The 16,230-nt window shown below is 42.1% G+C and overlaps 1 protein-coding gene across 8 annotated transcripts in view; it reads right to left on the bottom strand.

Moving 5' to 3' along the window:
- FBXO34 (F-box protein 34) overlaps window positions 1-16,230 on the bottom strand; it is a 75,607-nt gene that overhangs the window by 33,322 nt on the left and 26,055 nt on the right. The window contains exon 1 of one of the 8 annotated variants that reach the window (XM_070594000.1): window positions 13,979-14,326. The exons of 6 other annotated variants lie outside the window; for them this stretch is intronic. The gene's annotated coding sequence lies outside the window, so the exon portion shown is untranslated. Of the gene's footprint in view, window positions 1-10,185; window positions 10,332-13,978; window positions 14,327-16,230 lie in introns of those variants that run through there. One more of the 8 variants, XM_070594002.1, reaches the window with a different exon arrangement.

Raw genomic sequence — 16,230 nt, 5'->3', positions numbered from 1 at the left:
AATTCTCCCCAAACCATGCCGACAAGGTCCGCATTTATAGATATCCTATTTCAAATGCACGCTGTGCGCAATGCCAAGGCAAATGCAGGCAGGTTCCGAGGAAGACATTATGGCAAACATGACAGTCACAGGACCTAGACATCATAGTATTTCATTGTTTTCACATAAGGTAATTTGTTAAATACAGTCATGCATCGATTAGCAATGCAGATATGTTCTGAGAAATCTGTCATTAGACGATTTTGTCCTTGTGCCAACATCACAGAGTGTCCTTACACAAATCTAGATGGTACAGCCCACTGCACACCTAGGCTGTATGTACAGTACTAATCTTATGGGACCACCATCCCATAAGCGGTCCGTCACTTGACCAAAACATCGAGATACAGCGCATGACTCTGCGTGTCTCAACGTGATTTAACAGTTTTACTCATGAAAGACCTTTTATATGAACAAAGTTGAAACTCAGCAAACAATCTTTTTAGACTCTTTACAGAATTTTGGACATGAACATATAATCATATGGAAAAACCTGGCCTAATCCCGTCCTCCCATCTGAAGACAAGCATTTCTTCCCAGAAATCACAAAGGATTTAAAAAATAAAAACAAACAAAAAAACAGCAATTAGCACATGCACAGAGTCTGACCTGGATCTCATCCTATAAACTGAAGTGAGGGAAAACCTCTCTAATTAAAACACAAAAGATGGTGAGCAAAGGAGAGATCAGAAAGAGGAGCAATAAGCAGTAGTTGCCAGAAGCCCTTTTTGTAGAAATGTTTAATTTAATTTAGCAATTGGATACTGCTGTACACTGGATCTTTAGAAATAATTACCGGGGCCGGCCCAGTGGTACAGCAGTTAAGTGTGCATATTCTGCTTCTCGGCGGCCCGGAGTTCGCGGGTTCGGATCCCGGGTACAAACATGGCACCGCTTGGCACGCCATGCCATGGCAGGCATCCCACATATAAAGTGGAGGAAGATGGGCACGGATGTTAGCTCAGCGCCAGGCTTCCTCAGCAAAAAGAGGAGGATTGGCAGTAGTTAGCTCAGGGCTAATCTTCCTCAAAAAAAAAAAAAAAAGAATTACCATCTTCACAACTTTGAACAAGAAGGGTCACCAGGACATCTAACCTATTTCACATGTCCAGTGTCAAGTAATTATTTATTCCTTTTATATATCCTGTCAGATATTTAATCCTTTTAGCCACCACTGTCACTGTCTTGAGCCACAAAACTCTTTTTCATAAATATATGCATTCCTCAATAGAGGAACAGTTTGAGGTCCAAGTCCCCCTTCTTAGAGATCACAGGCAATCTCTTCTCCTTGAGTTGCCACCCTTGTATCCTATGACCTTTCTACTCTGGCCTTAACCAAAAGGTAACCATCAACACGGTACAGAATTAAGGCTAATGAGAGCCCAACCAACCCAATCACATCCAATCTAATGAGGAGAGGGGAGCAATGAGTTTGAGCAGAAGGGGGTAAGAGTGGAGGTAAAATCCCAAGATTGGGAGACTCACTAGATGAGGGGGCAACAAATGCCTGCTTCAGAGTGGGCGAGGCGACCAGGCCACCTGACCAGCCGCTGAGGGGCAACTGGAATTGCTGCAGAATCGAGAAGAGTTCCACTTCTCCTCAAGACCAAACTACGACCTGAAACGGTTTTATGTCTTTCCTTACGTCCCCACACATCCACATAAAAACTAACAGGTCATCTGGTCCAAACCTACTCATAGAAGGTCATTTCTTTCTTTATGGAAATGCAGATATTCTAGAATCAACAGAACTTTCTCCTAACTGCATTTAAATGTGACTTGCAAACCAACAGGGATTGGCTAAGCCTGTTTAGGCCCTCTTCAAACGGCTGAGGTTATACTCTTTCAGGAGCGATATCCCAGACTTCCGGGTAAGGAGGGTGGGCCAAACGCACAGCTATTTGCGGCCCTTCCCCAAACACCAAGGCATTTCTTCAAGATGTAAACTCACAGGGACAAAGAAAACTGGAGAGTACAGCCACGCATTTTTGAAAGCTGGAAAATAATGGATAAGAGGTAAAGTAGTCAAAGACCCAAGAAAACTGAGTCCTAAGGTAAGCAGCAGGGAACACTCCCCCAAAAGGCTCAGCAGGGATAAAACGGGAAGGATTAACAGGAAACCTTCCTGAAACGCAATTCCCAGATCCCCTCTCTCGGTCTTCAGACAGGCAAACAAATGCCCTTCCCTCGCCCTTGCCAAGGCTGGGGGTAATGCAAGGAGGGTTCAAGCAGAGGGCTACATGGAGCAGGGGATCAATGGGCGAGGTGGAGGCAGTTTAAGTTAACATATGTCCTACGTCCCGGTCCACAGTGCGTTGGTAAATAAATGATTAACAACTACCTGGGGCGGGGAGGGACAAGGGTAGTTATTTGTAATATTTGCCGATTCTTGTGGCGTAGATACTCTTAGCTGCTTCAAGCTCCCCAATGATGTTGAAGCAGGGTACCTGAGGGGTACTGTGGACATTATACCAACTTGCTGTTTTTCCTGTGCAACTTGAGGGGTGACTCAGGGGTCCCGAGGATTTGTGAGCTTGTTTTACAGAAGAAAGAGTACGCCTTTGGGGAGGCTGCCATCACTGGCTGGCTGGCTCTCAGCAGCCCTTGAAGCCCAGAAGTCAGAGTGCTCAGGGGCTTATCAGGAGTGACCCCTCGTTTCCCCGAAGCTCCTCCTGCCAAGCGCCTTAGCTCCAGAAACCCCCTTGCTTTGGGGGAGGTGGATTTAAGCGAACCCAGGCTCCCGCCTTGCATTTTGGCCAATTTGAATAAATCTTTCTCCGTGTCTGAGCACTGATGTCTCTGTGTTTGGCTTCCAGTGCATCAGGCATATGAACTTGAGATTAAGAGGTTCAGTATCAATGTCACAACACAGAGTTCAGAAGAGATGCACAGTATGCTAGTATTACATAGTATATCTACCATATAGGTAGATGTAAATAATTTCAAAAGCATCTCTAATATCAAAATGTAATAAAATAATTAGGAAGTGGTGAGTTTTTAGTATTTGGTAATTTGATTTCTCTTTTTTTTTTTGGACAGTAGGTATTCTAAATTTTCTTGTTTTTGCTAGCTTGCTTTTCTTTTTTTTTTTTTTTAAAGGTATGCTTTTTTGGTGAGGAAGATTGGCCCTGAGCTAACATCTGTTGCCAATCTTCCTCTTTCTTTTTTTCTCCCTAAAGCCCCAGTATATAGTTGTAGGTCATTCTATTTCTTCTATGTGTGATGCTTCCACAGCATGGCTTGATGAGTGATGTGTAGGTCTGCGCCCAGGATCCAAACCCGTGAACCCCGTGCCACTGAAGCAGAGCACACAAACTTAACCACTCGGCCATGGGGCCAGCCCATAATTGATTTTTAACACAAAATTTAATTATAAGTCTGTATAATCTTTAATAATTGTTGTATTTAGCAACTGGCTCACAAAGTACCTGAAAATTTAACAACTGACTCCGACGTGCCAGTACAAGCCACTGACCCCAGCCCCCTCTATCAATACCTTTCCCCAAAGGCTGACTGTCAGGCCTTCACTTCCAGGGCAAGATTAGAAGAGACTTCTCTGCGGAATCTGACCAGCGATTAGTCTAGGAGCAAAACTATAAAGATACTGACAAATTCTCAAACTGAATTTGCCCAGCCAGACCAGCCGACAATGAAGCTCACAGCTGCAAAGTCCTACTTTATATTCGGAGCTTCCAATGAGCTTTGCAGGATCCCACTGTTAAATATTAACAAACAGGCAAGAACTGTTGGATATCTCCAGGATGAAAGACAGAGAGGGAAACAACAAGTTGGAAGAAAGAGAAACTAGGGTCCACTTCACAGGTGTGTGGCCTGGGCGGTCGCACAGCACCCTGACTTAGAAGAGGTCCATGTTAGGTTTGATGCTCTGCTGTCTTGGAATTCTTTAATAAACCTTGAACAAGGGGGCCCACATTTCCACTCTGCAAATGATGCAGTTAGTCCTGATAGAGACTACGCGGGCAAAAGAAAACTCGGGGGGAAAAGACACCATTAATATTTTCAGAAACATAAGAGAAAATATTACAAACATTAAACAAGAGCAGTATGCTTAAAAAAAAAAGACTAAAACGAGAGTCAGAAAGTGAGAGTAAGCTCGAACATGCTTTCTCAGCAATTATAAATGTAATTAACTGAAATGAAAAACTCAATAGAATAGCATAAGAACCACAGGAAGATCAATCCAGGAAGTCCAATATCTGAATAAGAAGAGTTCAAGATAAAGCTAAGGGGGCAAAAACAAGAGGAGACAGTCGTCAACAAAATAGTTCCCAGACTGCAAGTGTTCATCAAGTGTCAGCACAAAGGATAGAGCCAAACACAGTGCGGCACATGACCGTGCAATTTCAGACACTGAGAAACGAAGAAAAGAACTATCACACAAATAATCAGGATCCGAAGGGCCTTGGGCTTCAAGAGCAATGGAGGAAACTAAAAAACAATGAAGCCCTGCCTTTAAAATTTCAAAGGAGAATTTTCAAACTAGAACTCTACGCCAGCCAATCAATCAATTAAGAGTAAGGACAGAAGGAGACATTCTCAGCCTTTCAAGGTCTCAAAGTTTAACTCCCATGAACCTTTCTCAGGCAGCTACTGGAGAATACGTTCTGCCAAAGTAAGAGTGCAAACCAAGAAACAGGAAGGAATGGGATCTGGAAAACGAGAAATCCAACATAAAGAAGCAAAGAGTATCCCCAAGATGCTGGGGAAGGGAAGTCCCAGCATAAGAGCTGTGCATAAAAACAGTGGGTGCCAGTCCAGATGGGAGCGCATCTTCAGGACTAGGGGAGGCTAACAGAATACCTGAACTATCAGAATTTCCTCAAAGGAAATTTGGACAAGTTGCAATTTGGACTATATTAGGGAGAAGTTAATATAAAAGTAAACAATGAAAAATATAAATCTCAGGGAAAACCAAAAGTTGTACAGAAAAGTAGAAGTGTTCACAGATTACTACATGGCTTACCTGTGAATAGCATGTTCAGTCTTTTTTTTTAAATTTTTATTATTTATTTATTTATTTATTTATTTATTGAGGAAGATCAGCCCTGAGCTAACATCTGCTGCCAATCCTCCTCTTTTTGCTGAGGAAGACTGGCCCTTAGCTAACGTCCATGCCCATCTTCCTCTACTTTATATGTGGGATACCTGCCACAGCATGGCGTGCCCAGTGGTGCCATGTCCGCACCCGTGATCCGAACCGGCGAACCCCGGGCCACCGAAGCGGAACATGCGAACTTAACTGCTGCGCCACTGGGCCGGCCCCAAACATGTTCAGTCTTAACTGTGTAAACAGTGAATACTGATCTAAGCAAAGTTATCCACGTCTATAAACACCTATACTGGGCTGTGAGAACAAAAAGGGTACCCGGGGATGTGGAAAAAGAACTACACCCTCGTCTGCTGTAACAGGAAATCAAGAGGTAATGCCTGAAGCCGAGAAATCAAGAAATCAGAGTACAAGAATGTTGTTAAGAAGGAGAGGGTTCAGAGCTTGCTCCCGCAAAAGATGGCACCTTGGCAGACTGACTATTTTAAGCTGAAGAATCCTTTGAAGGGGCAGGTGCAGAAGGACTCTCTGACGCCCCTTCTCCTCCGAAGCAGGTCCCAGAGCCTCATGTGACAGGAGGAAAGGAGCATCCTTATCTCTGCAGACAGAGGGGCGCCGAGACAGAGCCAAGGAAGTGGCCTTGCTGTCCCCAGTTCACTCCCCGTAGCTCATACTCCTTTCTCCTGTCACCTTTTCCATGACTTTCTACTCTTCATCAAATCTAGTATAAAAATGCTCAGTCTTAACCACTCTTCAGGTCCTTTCCTTAGGGAGACTCCCGTGTCACATAACATTTACGTTAAATAAATTTGTATGCTTTTCTCTTGTTACTGTGTCTTTTGTCAGTCCAATTTACAGGGCCCCAGCTGGAGAACCTAGGAAGGTAGTAAGAAAACAAATTTTTCCTCCCCCGCAAGAACACAGAGGTAAATGCAAAAAGAAGACACTGTCAGAATAAAAGAGTCTGCCTCCAGGGAGAGAGACGTGGGAGAAGTGCTGCTTTTCAAGACACTTCTTCAAGGGCTACTGAATCTGGATTACGAGTCTTCTCAGCGAGAAATTGCTCTCCTTTCATTTGTTGTATTTCCAATTTTTCTACAACAAAAATGTATTACGTGTATAATAAAAACTTAATAATCATCTTACTATTGTCGGATATTCAAAATCATCTGTATCTCTAACTATCTTTTAGGGATGCTGCTACGTCATATCATCCCCAATCTGGCCCAGCTCAGGAAGAGTACCCCTCCAGGAGTGACCTTGGCAGTTTACACCAAAGGACTCCACAGCTCACGCTGGGTTTCCCTCCGCAAGCCGACATTCTTTCAAACACTGTAAAGAGACTTTCATTTAGCCCTGTGAGAAATTCAAATAATAAACACAACAAACTCTAGAATGTGCCTTTAAGGGGGCAATAAATTCAATTTCTTTCATACCTTTATTATTCCTGACACTAAATTAAAAGCTCTCAGTATATATAAATTGCAATATGCAATATACTATTTTAACACAATTGGATAGTATTTGTTTTTATTGTCTTTATATAGCTGTCAGGTTGACTCTCACCTACCTAGAAAAGTTATTATGGTCACAGTTTACAAAACACAGTTCAGATAAGTAAATGCTGTCACATCCTCTGTTCACCCCAGATTGAGCGCTGATGACAGTGATGGCCATCTTAGGATGTTCAGAAGGAATCTGCTTAGCACAGAGAACGGAGCCAGTCTGCAGACAGCTGTAGGCCAGCCAAGGCAGCTACACGTGTTTTTACTTATTCCCTTAAGAGTGATTTGACTTGTTTGGATTTGGTATAGGATCATTTCTGGATTTAAGGAAAACTAAACAAGGTTACAGCTTGTTATATTGGCTGGCAGGCAGGTAGCCAATGAAGAAACCCTGATCTAAAAAAGATTTGTTTTGCACTTAAAATTGAGGTGCGATAGACATCCCTGAAGGTGTGGTCTCCATTTCTCATCTCTTTCTGTCTAATCATGGCAAAGGTTATCTTGTCTTCATTATTGATCAGTAAACCCCGGCACGGTAACGTGGCATGGTAATGGTCACGGAGGAGCAGGAATGCTCCTCCCACACACACATCCTGCCCCCAGTAAATGTCCCCTTGGCATAAAATACTACTTAAGTTCTTCTCAAACTGGCAACAAAAATAAGCTGCTACCCAAAGAATTTCTTTTTTTTCTCCAATCAAATTAAAGTTTGCCAATGTACACAGAGAACACACTTCCAGATTAGTGGCTGTTAGCCAACTTAATCTTAACCAACACTCAGAACTTTATGTTCACACTGGAGTGCTTTAGGAAAATAACACTAATCTCTTCCGGCTTCTACACAGGGTGCAGACGTCAGGGAAGTTCACCTGGTATCCCGCCACCTCCAGCCATGCCCATCTCACCCTCCCCAAAAAAGCAGCTGGAGTTTTTTTGTTTTGTTTTGTTTTGTTTTTGAAACAGCCTGCTTTTTCCATCCTGAGTTTTCCCAAACTATTTCAGGGTTCTGACAATTCTGCCAATGACTAAGTCTCCTCCTGGCAACGGTTACCTCATTATCACTATTAAAAACAGTCCCTCCTAATACTGACTGATAAGGATCTGGAAACTCATCATAACTTCAGGAATGCAAATCCCACCCAACCCAATCTCAAGATAAATGCATTACAAATGGAATGACAGACTCACCGCAGAACAGAACTCCAGCAGTCTTTGTGCTTCAATTAAACTATTGAGTTTTGTGTGTATTCCTAATTCTTACTAATATGAAGAATTTACTATTTCCTTCTCATAACCAATTAATAAATCAACTACTAAGAGCCAAGTAAGCAAAAAAAAAAAAAAAGGCAAAAAAACCACCAAAACACACACACACACAAACTAAGCAGCAAGTGCCCTAAGTTTTTAAGGTAATAAAGCCTTCCAACTGATCTTCTGTTTCAGAAATATTTTATGCAGGACATGTGTTGGGTAACTTTTGTTCTTGGCAAGCTAGGCCTCCTGCTTGGAAAAGCATCAGCAGATAACCTCAAACGAGAGGTCCTTCCTACATCCCTCAAATGGAACAACCACTTAGAAACTTAATTCTTGCAAAAAGGATACCCACAATAGAGAGGATCATAAATTTATTTCTGTCATCACCATTTTGCTTCTATCTAGCTTTCTCAGTGTGAGCAGAAAGTCACATAGTCATTCTGGAAACCTGAAGACAGCAATACAGAGATGACTCCCCCATCCACACACAGCTCACCCAAAAAGCAATGTCCAGGAAAGTCCTTTCATGTCAACCAGAATCAACCTGGGTCATTTTGTAGGAGAACATGCAGCTCAGGGGTATTTAACCTTTCTGTGTCATAAATTCCTTTGGCAGAATGAAAAGTATACATCCGTTCTCAGAATATTTTTTTCCCTTACTTTTCTTAAAGATTGGCACCTGAGCTAACATCTGTTGTCAATCTTCTTTTTTTTCTTCTTCTCCCCAGTGCCCCTCCAAGTACATAGTTGTATATTCTAGTTGCAGGTCCTTCTGGCTTTGCTATGTGGGACACGCCCCAGCATGGCCTGATGAGCGGTGCCACATCTGCGCCCAGGATCCAAACCAGTGAAACCCTGGGCCACCGAAGCGGAGCGTGAGAACTTAACCACTCGGCCACAGGGCCAGCCCCTCAGAATATTTTTTAAAGCAAAAATACACACACACAAAGAAAACCAATTACATGAAAATACACTTATCAAAAATATTTTTAAGGGGCCAGCCCAGTGGTGCAGCGGTTAAGTCTGCACGTTCCGCTTCGGCAGCCCAGGGTTCGCCAGTTCAGATCCTGGGTGCAGACATGGCACCGCTTGGCAAGCCATGCTGTGGCAGGCGTCCCACATATAAAGTAGAGGAAGATGGGCATGGATGTTAGCTAAGGGCCAGTCTCCCTCAGCAAAAAGAGGAGGATTTGCAGCAGATGTGAGCTCAGGGCTAATCTTCCTCAAAAAAAACCTAACCCTCCCCCCAAATAAATGAATAAATAAATAAAATAGAATAGAATATGGCACAAATAATATCCTTCCTTCGGGGTCAGTACAGAAGTGCTCACCAATCTAAAACAGAACCATTCAAACAGCCAGCAATTCTTTTCCATAAACACTCCTTATTTAAAAAGAAATTACACAGTAAAGATAGTATGACTTGCACTTAAAAAGGAAAGGGATTAAAACCAAAGGCCATCCCCAAATTTCTAAACCAGACAAAGGTAAACAAACATTGGAGGACAAGAGTCCCAAAAAATAATCTAAGTGTGTAAGTATTCAAACATACAAGTGAAAAAAATGCCAAGAGGCAAGACCACTCAACTTCTTCCCAAACATTTTGTTTCGCTTGCCTCCACGAAAAGAATTCAAAGTAGTCAACTGAAGACATGTCAAAGTTATCGTGACAAATATGCAAACATTGTGGTTGACTAGGAACAACATGCACAAAATAAGTAGCAGGTCCAGGGAACGTAAAAGGCTCGCAGTACAAAGCAGGTTTGTTAAACACGAGGGCTGGAAAACAGAATCATTATCTGCCACGCCCTCCTGTCACACCCATTTATTTGTAGTCATAACTGCAAGCTGTTTTAAAGACAATGGCAATGTTATTAAGGACACCTTCATGCTGTGCCAAAGCACATACACATAGCAATTCGGAATCATCAGTGTTACTTTCATGAGCGCAAGGACTGCAGCCAAATGAAATGGGTGGATACCATCTTAAACAATCCTGGCAGTAGCCAACAGGGTATAGGAAAAAATGATCCTCGTGCAGATGCTAAATTCTCTTCCTCCTTCACACAATACAAATTCTTACTATTTGAAAAGCACTAGTCAAGGAAGGTTCCATTTACTAAGACCTAGGTATGGCCTGTTTTTAAGCACAAAGATGCTTATTATTTCCTTGTATAATCTATAAACCTAAAATACATGCACTGCATACTAGATCTGACATCATATAATTTTCAAAAGGATGCCATGTAGAAACAACTATAGCAGAAACCTTTAAATATAGGCACTGCAACTCTAGAGAAAACCCAGTGTTTCACAGACCTTTACTAGAAGTGGAAATTGAATGAAGGCAACACGTAGCAACACAGAGCCTCACGCGTGGTTTGTTGTGCGTCTTCTACTGCTGATCCTCAGGAAACAAGCTACTCCCCACAAGGTTTTCCTGACTCTGTTTTCCTAATCATAATGAAGTCCAAAACATTAAGCAATTGTTTTTGGAAGTTTGGTGATCACGTAACAACTTCATGGCTTACTTTCAAGCACAGGGTAAAGTGTTTTTTAAATAGCTGACTGGGAAAAGAGGAGGGCCGTGGATCATACATGTGCACACATATTTACGTAGGCCTTCCAGCTGGCACGTCAAGTTTACTTGATAGAACACTGAGCTACTCTACTACTAGACCACACAGGTTTAAAATGCGGCACTTTATCTGTCATTGCGGCATGTCAATATTTTATTCAATGTCTTCAGTCTAAATTAATTACATTAGCTAATGCTTTGTTAACTGGCTTCAAGGCAAAAAAAGGAAAGGGATGAAAAATAACTTTAATGATGATATGACTTTATAATCACATCAAGACAGCCTTATATACACAGTACCTAGCAGTGAGACGGAGAAAAAAATGGGGAATAAAATTCAGGTCTTCGGAGAAATCGCACTATTTAACAGATTCAGTGAAAATTTCCATAAAACAATTTTAATAGCTTACTTTTAAGGCTCATATTTTTGAAACTTTTTTTCAGATGCAATTCTAATGCTTTGATTAGAAATCATATTTTAGGTTACTCAATTGCTATTTGAGAGAAATCTATTGCTCAAACTAAACTGAAAGAGGCGTTGAAAGGGGAGTGTCTGCTCAGGCTGTTTTTAAAAGCACCCCAAGAGGTTTAAGCTCGTATTGGGCAGCTCCCCAGTAGGTTCGGCATCTGCTGCCCAAGTTCGCTCTAAGAATATGAACCGCTTACGATAACTTCCAACAAAAAGCACAAAAACAAAGTAGGTAAAACCCCTATTTTTTTTTTTTAAGATTTTGTCACATTTGCTCCATTAATCCCTTTCATCCTTCTCTTTTTTTTTTTCTTAAAGATTTTATTTTTTCCTTTTTCTCCCCAAAGCCCCCCAGTACATAGTTGTATATTCTTCGTTGTGGGTCCTTCTAGTTGTGGCATGTGGGACGCTGCCTCAGCGTGGTTTGATGAGCAGTGCCATGTCCGTGCCCAGGATTCGAACCAACGAAACACTGGGCCGCCTGCAGCAGAGCGCACAGACTTAACCACTCAGCCACGGGGCCAGCCCCTAAAACCCCTATTTTTAATAAAATCTTTTTAAAGAAATATTTTGAAAAACCAACCTGTCTCCCACAGAGCTCCAAACCTTGAAAGATAATTACAATAAAAATGGGTTGGCCACCTAAATTATTTGCAATTGACAGTGACTTCAGGCAAAATCATTTATCATCATTAAGACTGAGGCGATACTTTTAAATTTATCCAGCAAATTAGGTGAGAATGAGACAAGAAGTTTAGCACTTGCCCAAAGCACTGCAAAAAAGTAAAACGGGTACATCTCACGTCTCAAAATGGCACTCCCAAACAAATGCACAAAGCAAAGGGCTGTACACTGGCTTCTATTTCCTTCTTCACCTCTAAAGATGGACTATGTAAGCCTTTTCACGGGCAGAGGGGGATAGGTCATGCATAATAAAGAAAAACGTGCAATGCTGCAAAGCTTTTCTAAATTATATATTATTATAAGTGATAAATTATTTTTTAAACAAAATGAGTAAATATAAATGGGAAAATTCACTCTGTTTTTTACGTACTTGGAACTTACTTAAAGCTGAACCGAGGGGCCAGCCCCACAGCCGAGTGGTTAAATGCACGCGCTCCACTTCGGCAGCCCAGGGTTTCGCTGGTTCGAATCTTGGGCACGGACATGGCACCACTCATCAAGCCATGCTGAGGCGGTGTCCCACCTGCCACAACTAGAAGGCCCAGCAACTAAAACATGCAACTATGTACCGGGGGGCTTTGAGGAGAAAAAGGAAAAATAAAATCTTGAAAAAAAACAAGCTGAACTGAAGACAGAAGACCAGTCAGTCATTCAGTCAAACCCCGGCCCGCACTGCTCTGAAGTGCAGGAACTCTGCTGTTCTCTTGACTTCTGCAGAAGCTGCAGTTTAGGTATTTTGTTTTCTTGCCTTTGTTTTGCAATTAACTGACTGCTATGAATCAAAGAAAAATCATACGAAAACAAAATTATTCAAGTTCACAATAAAATAAAGCTGTGAGTACGTATGGGGAGAGTGAAATACAGAAGAATTAACTGAAAGATTCCACCTCCCAAAAAATGACTTAAGATTATGTTTAATTAGTACCCAAATTTATATATTCTGAAAGGTATTTTCATGGATGAGAATGACACTGATGGTGTTAATGAGATAGGGGCTGGTGTTTCAAGTATTAGAGATAATTTGCTATTCCCAACGTAAAATGCCCAGCACTCAAAGCCGGCGGATTTTTTAAATTTTTAATGATAGAATGAGGTTACCATAGTGAAAGCTAAAGCCACAAGCATAAACTTAGAGCCAAGGTCATTAGAACTGACATATACTAACTCACATTAAACAATTTCGTCACTTTAGCAGCAGACATGTCACTGTAACTTAACCAATAAATCTAAATACTAGTCTTTCCCTTGCGTATCCTTACAAGGTATCAGACTGCTTGATTCGTTTTCTGATGTAAAATCCTAAATTTGTTTTAATACATAGACTTTCTCTATAAAGATCCATTCCTGAGGCCTTCTTAAAACCATATTAAAAAAACAAAGTTAGATGAGGTGGTATTTCCCTCCATGATTTAGCCTAATCCTAAAAATTTTCCTCTAGGACTCTGTACGAAGTTAGTCTAGCAATGTACCTAATTTGGTTAATGCACTAGTTTATGACACTTCTCATATTCAAATTGCTGTACAACGTGAATCCACTAAAAAACAAAAACAAAAAACTGACTCCTCGTCGGGTACGAAATCACTCACTATCAAAGTGCCAATTCTCCCTCCTCAGGAGATTAAGTGTGCAGTTTCATGATAATAAGTCTACATTATTCTTGAAAGGTCACGGCTGCTAAATCGAACAGACATCGAAGCCCTCATTTCAGAGGGCACCCCGACTCCAAACCTAGCATTACGGGAGGGGACACGACCTATGGCAGGAGAGCCCACCAAGCCCTCTTTGCTGCTGGACATAAGCAGAGAAGAGGCTCTGTCTTTCAGCACTGCTGCGGGGGCATCAGAGTCCCAGAAAGTGGCATGAAATTTTTGTTTATCACAAGGAAACGCGGAAGTTTAGAAACATGGGGCTTGCTCATTGGTTTACTCTTTAAGAAATGGCGATGAATAACAGAGTAAAAACAAACAAAACTCTCCAAGTCTAAAAGTAAAGGCATTAAACTCTCAGCTACACAACTCAATTTTGTAAAGCTACACAGACAAGGTTTGAGAACCAAGGGAGGCATTCATAACAAACACACTCATTTAAAGTCTCCTAAACCTAATCTGCAGTATTGCTTCATCTCCTGGCAACACTAGCAAAATATATTATTTCAACGCCTAGCTTTAAAAAAACTAGAAAAAGTGTTTCAAGTTAGGCGTTTTAATTCATTTTGATAATAGCTCCTTAAAGTCTGTAATTCCAAAATCACTAACAATCATTATTGAACACTTGGAATTTTCCTAGCCGAGGACCAAGGACAAATAATGAGTAAGACAAACAGTATCCCAGCCCTCCCATAGTACCGAAATTCTAACTGCGAAGACACAAAAATACTTACCTAACATGTAAGAGCTAAACTATAAAACTGTTAGAAGAAACATAGGCATAAATCTTCATGACCCTCGACTAGGCAATAATTTGTTACATATGACACCAAAAGTGCAAGGAACAAAAGAAAAAAGAGACTCCACAAAAATAAAAACAAATTTTAACTATCAAGAAAGTGAGGGGCTGGCCTGGTGGCACAGTGGTTAAGTGCGCACGTTCTGCTTCAGCGGCCCGGAGTTCGCCAGTTTGGATCCTGGGTGTGGACATGGTGCCACTTGGCATGCCATGCTGTGGTAGGCGCCCCACGTATAAAGTAGAGGAAGATGGGCATGGATGTTAGCTCAGGGCCAGTCTTCCTCTGCGAAAAAGAGGAGGATTGGCAATAGTTAGCTCAGGGCTAATCTTCCTCAAAAAAATAAAATAAAATAAAATAAAGTGAAAAAAACAACCTCCCACAATGGGAAACTGAGGAAACTGAGGCATAATGAAGGAAAGTGACTTGCTCAAGGTCACAGTGATGCTATGATGACCTGAGACAAAGCATTCTGGCCCCCAAGTCCCACACTCTGACACTTCACCACCCACCCTTTCCTGGAAATTGCCTATCGATGACCACAGACAGAGTTGTGTATATTCAATCCCTCACAGTAACCAGACACATTATGCATTTACACACAAGTTTCTTCAGTTGAGTCCCAGACGAAGTACTTAACTTGGGTTTAGAAGCCATGTTTACAATACTTACACTTAACCTTTAAACTCTGGAATCACACTTATCATTGCAGGTTGATCACTCAGCAGTTCTGAGCATTAAGACTTCCTGAAAAACACCTCCCATCTCACCCTTAACTAGGGGGAGCATTTACTCATCATAATTTTTAAATTGTCACTATTTCAGTCGTATGTATATGTCTACATCTGTAGACATATAAATATAGATATCCTGAACCAGTATAGTGGAATGTGCTTAGAACTTCTATTTGTGGGCCAGCTGGTGGCATGGCAGTTAAATGCGCATGTTCTGCTTCGGTGGCCCGGGGTTCGAGGGTTCAGATCCAGGGTGTGGACATGGCACCTCTTGGCAAGCCATGCTGTGGCAGGCGTCCCACATACAAAGTGGAAGAAGATGGGCACGGATGTTAGCTCAGGGCCAGTCTTCCTCAGCTAAAAGAGGAGGATTGGCAGCAGATATTAACTCAGGGCTAATCTTTCATTTGTGTAAAAAAGTGCATCAAGCTTAGGTTTCTAGTGTGAACATCTACATGAATGACAGCGCCTTTTACTGAGGCCGGGAAAAGAGGGCTGGGAGAAAAATTTTGAGTCCAAAAATTTGGACAAGTTGACCTGGAGGAACTATAAGACATCAAAGTGAAAATGAATAACAGGCAGTTGGATCTGTAGATTGGTCCTGAGAAGAACTGGACCAAAGAGGTAAATTTGGAAGTCTGGGCACCTAGCATGGTAAACTCAAGCCATGATAACAGACTAAACACCTAAGGAGAAGGCGTGGACAGAGAAAAGGCCTTAAAGCACTGGTTCTCAAATTCCAGCAGGCATCACCAGCGCCTGGAGGGCGTGCTAACACACAGCCGGCCAGGCCCCATGCCCGGAGTTTATGATTCGCTAGGTCTGGGACCTGAGGATGTTCACCTCTAACAAGTTCCCAGTGATGTGGTTGTTGCCGGTCTGGGGAACCACACCTGGAGAACCAGAGGCCCAGAGGAAGCCCTACAGAACTCTAACAGTTAAAGTAGAGGATAGGAACTTACAAAAGAGACCAAGAGGAGCCCGGAGTAAGACAGGAGAAATACAACCCCAATTAAATTATTTTTACCAAGGTCACCAGCAACCTCCTGATAATCTAGTGGAAACCTGTGACTCACTGAAACTCACTAAATTCTACTGGCAACATGTGTTTACTGAGCGCCTAACATGCCAGGCACAGCTGTGCCCTGTGACCTATCTTCTCCCGTGGCTTCTGAAATGCCACTCACTCCCTTGCTGCTGCTGCTTCCCTTTGAACGCTCAGATCTCCGTCACCTTATTTCCTCTCCACTCACTCAAAACACTTCAAGCTTCCCCAGGATTCTGGGTCTTCTCTTCATCATGCAAGCTCTCATGGCAGTTTCACCGAATCCCGTTACTTTGAGTACCATCCAGCTGCCAATAATTCTCCCACACCTCATCTGTAGGACCAACTTTGCCACTGGGCCTCAGGTCCTATTTCCAACCGCCAACCCAAACAGACGTTTACACACTAAA

The sequence above is a fragment of the Equus przewalskii genome, chromosome 25 (genome assembly GCF_037783145.1).
Source record: "Equus przewalskii isolate Varuska chromosome 25, EquPr2, whole genome shotgun sequence".
Taxonomy (NCBI): Eukaryota; Metazoa; Chordata; class Mammalia; order Perissodactyla; family Equidae; genus Equus; species Equus przewalskii.
This window is presented reverse-complemented; position numbering and strand designations above follow the sequence as displayed.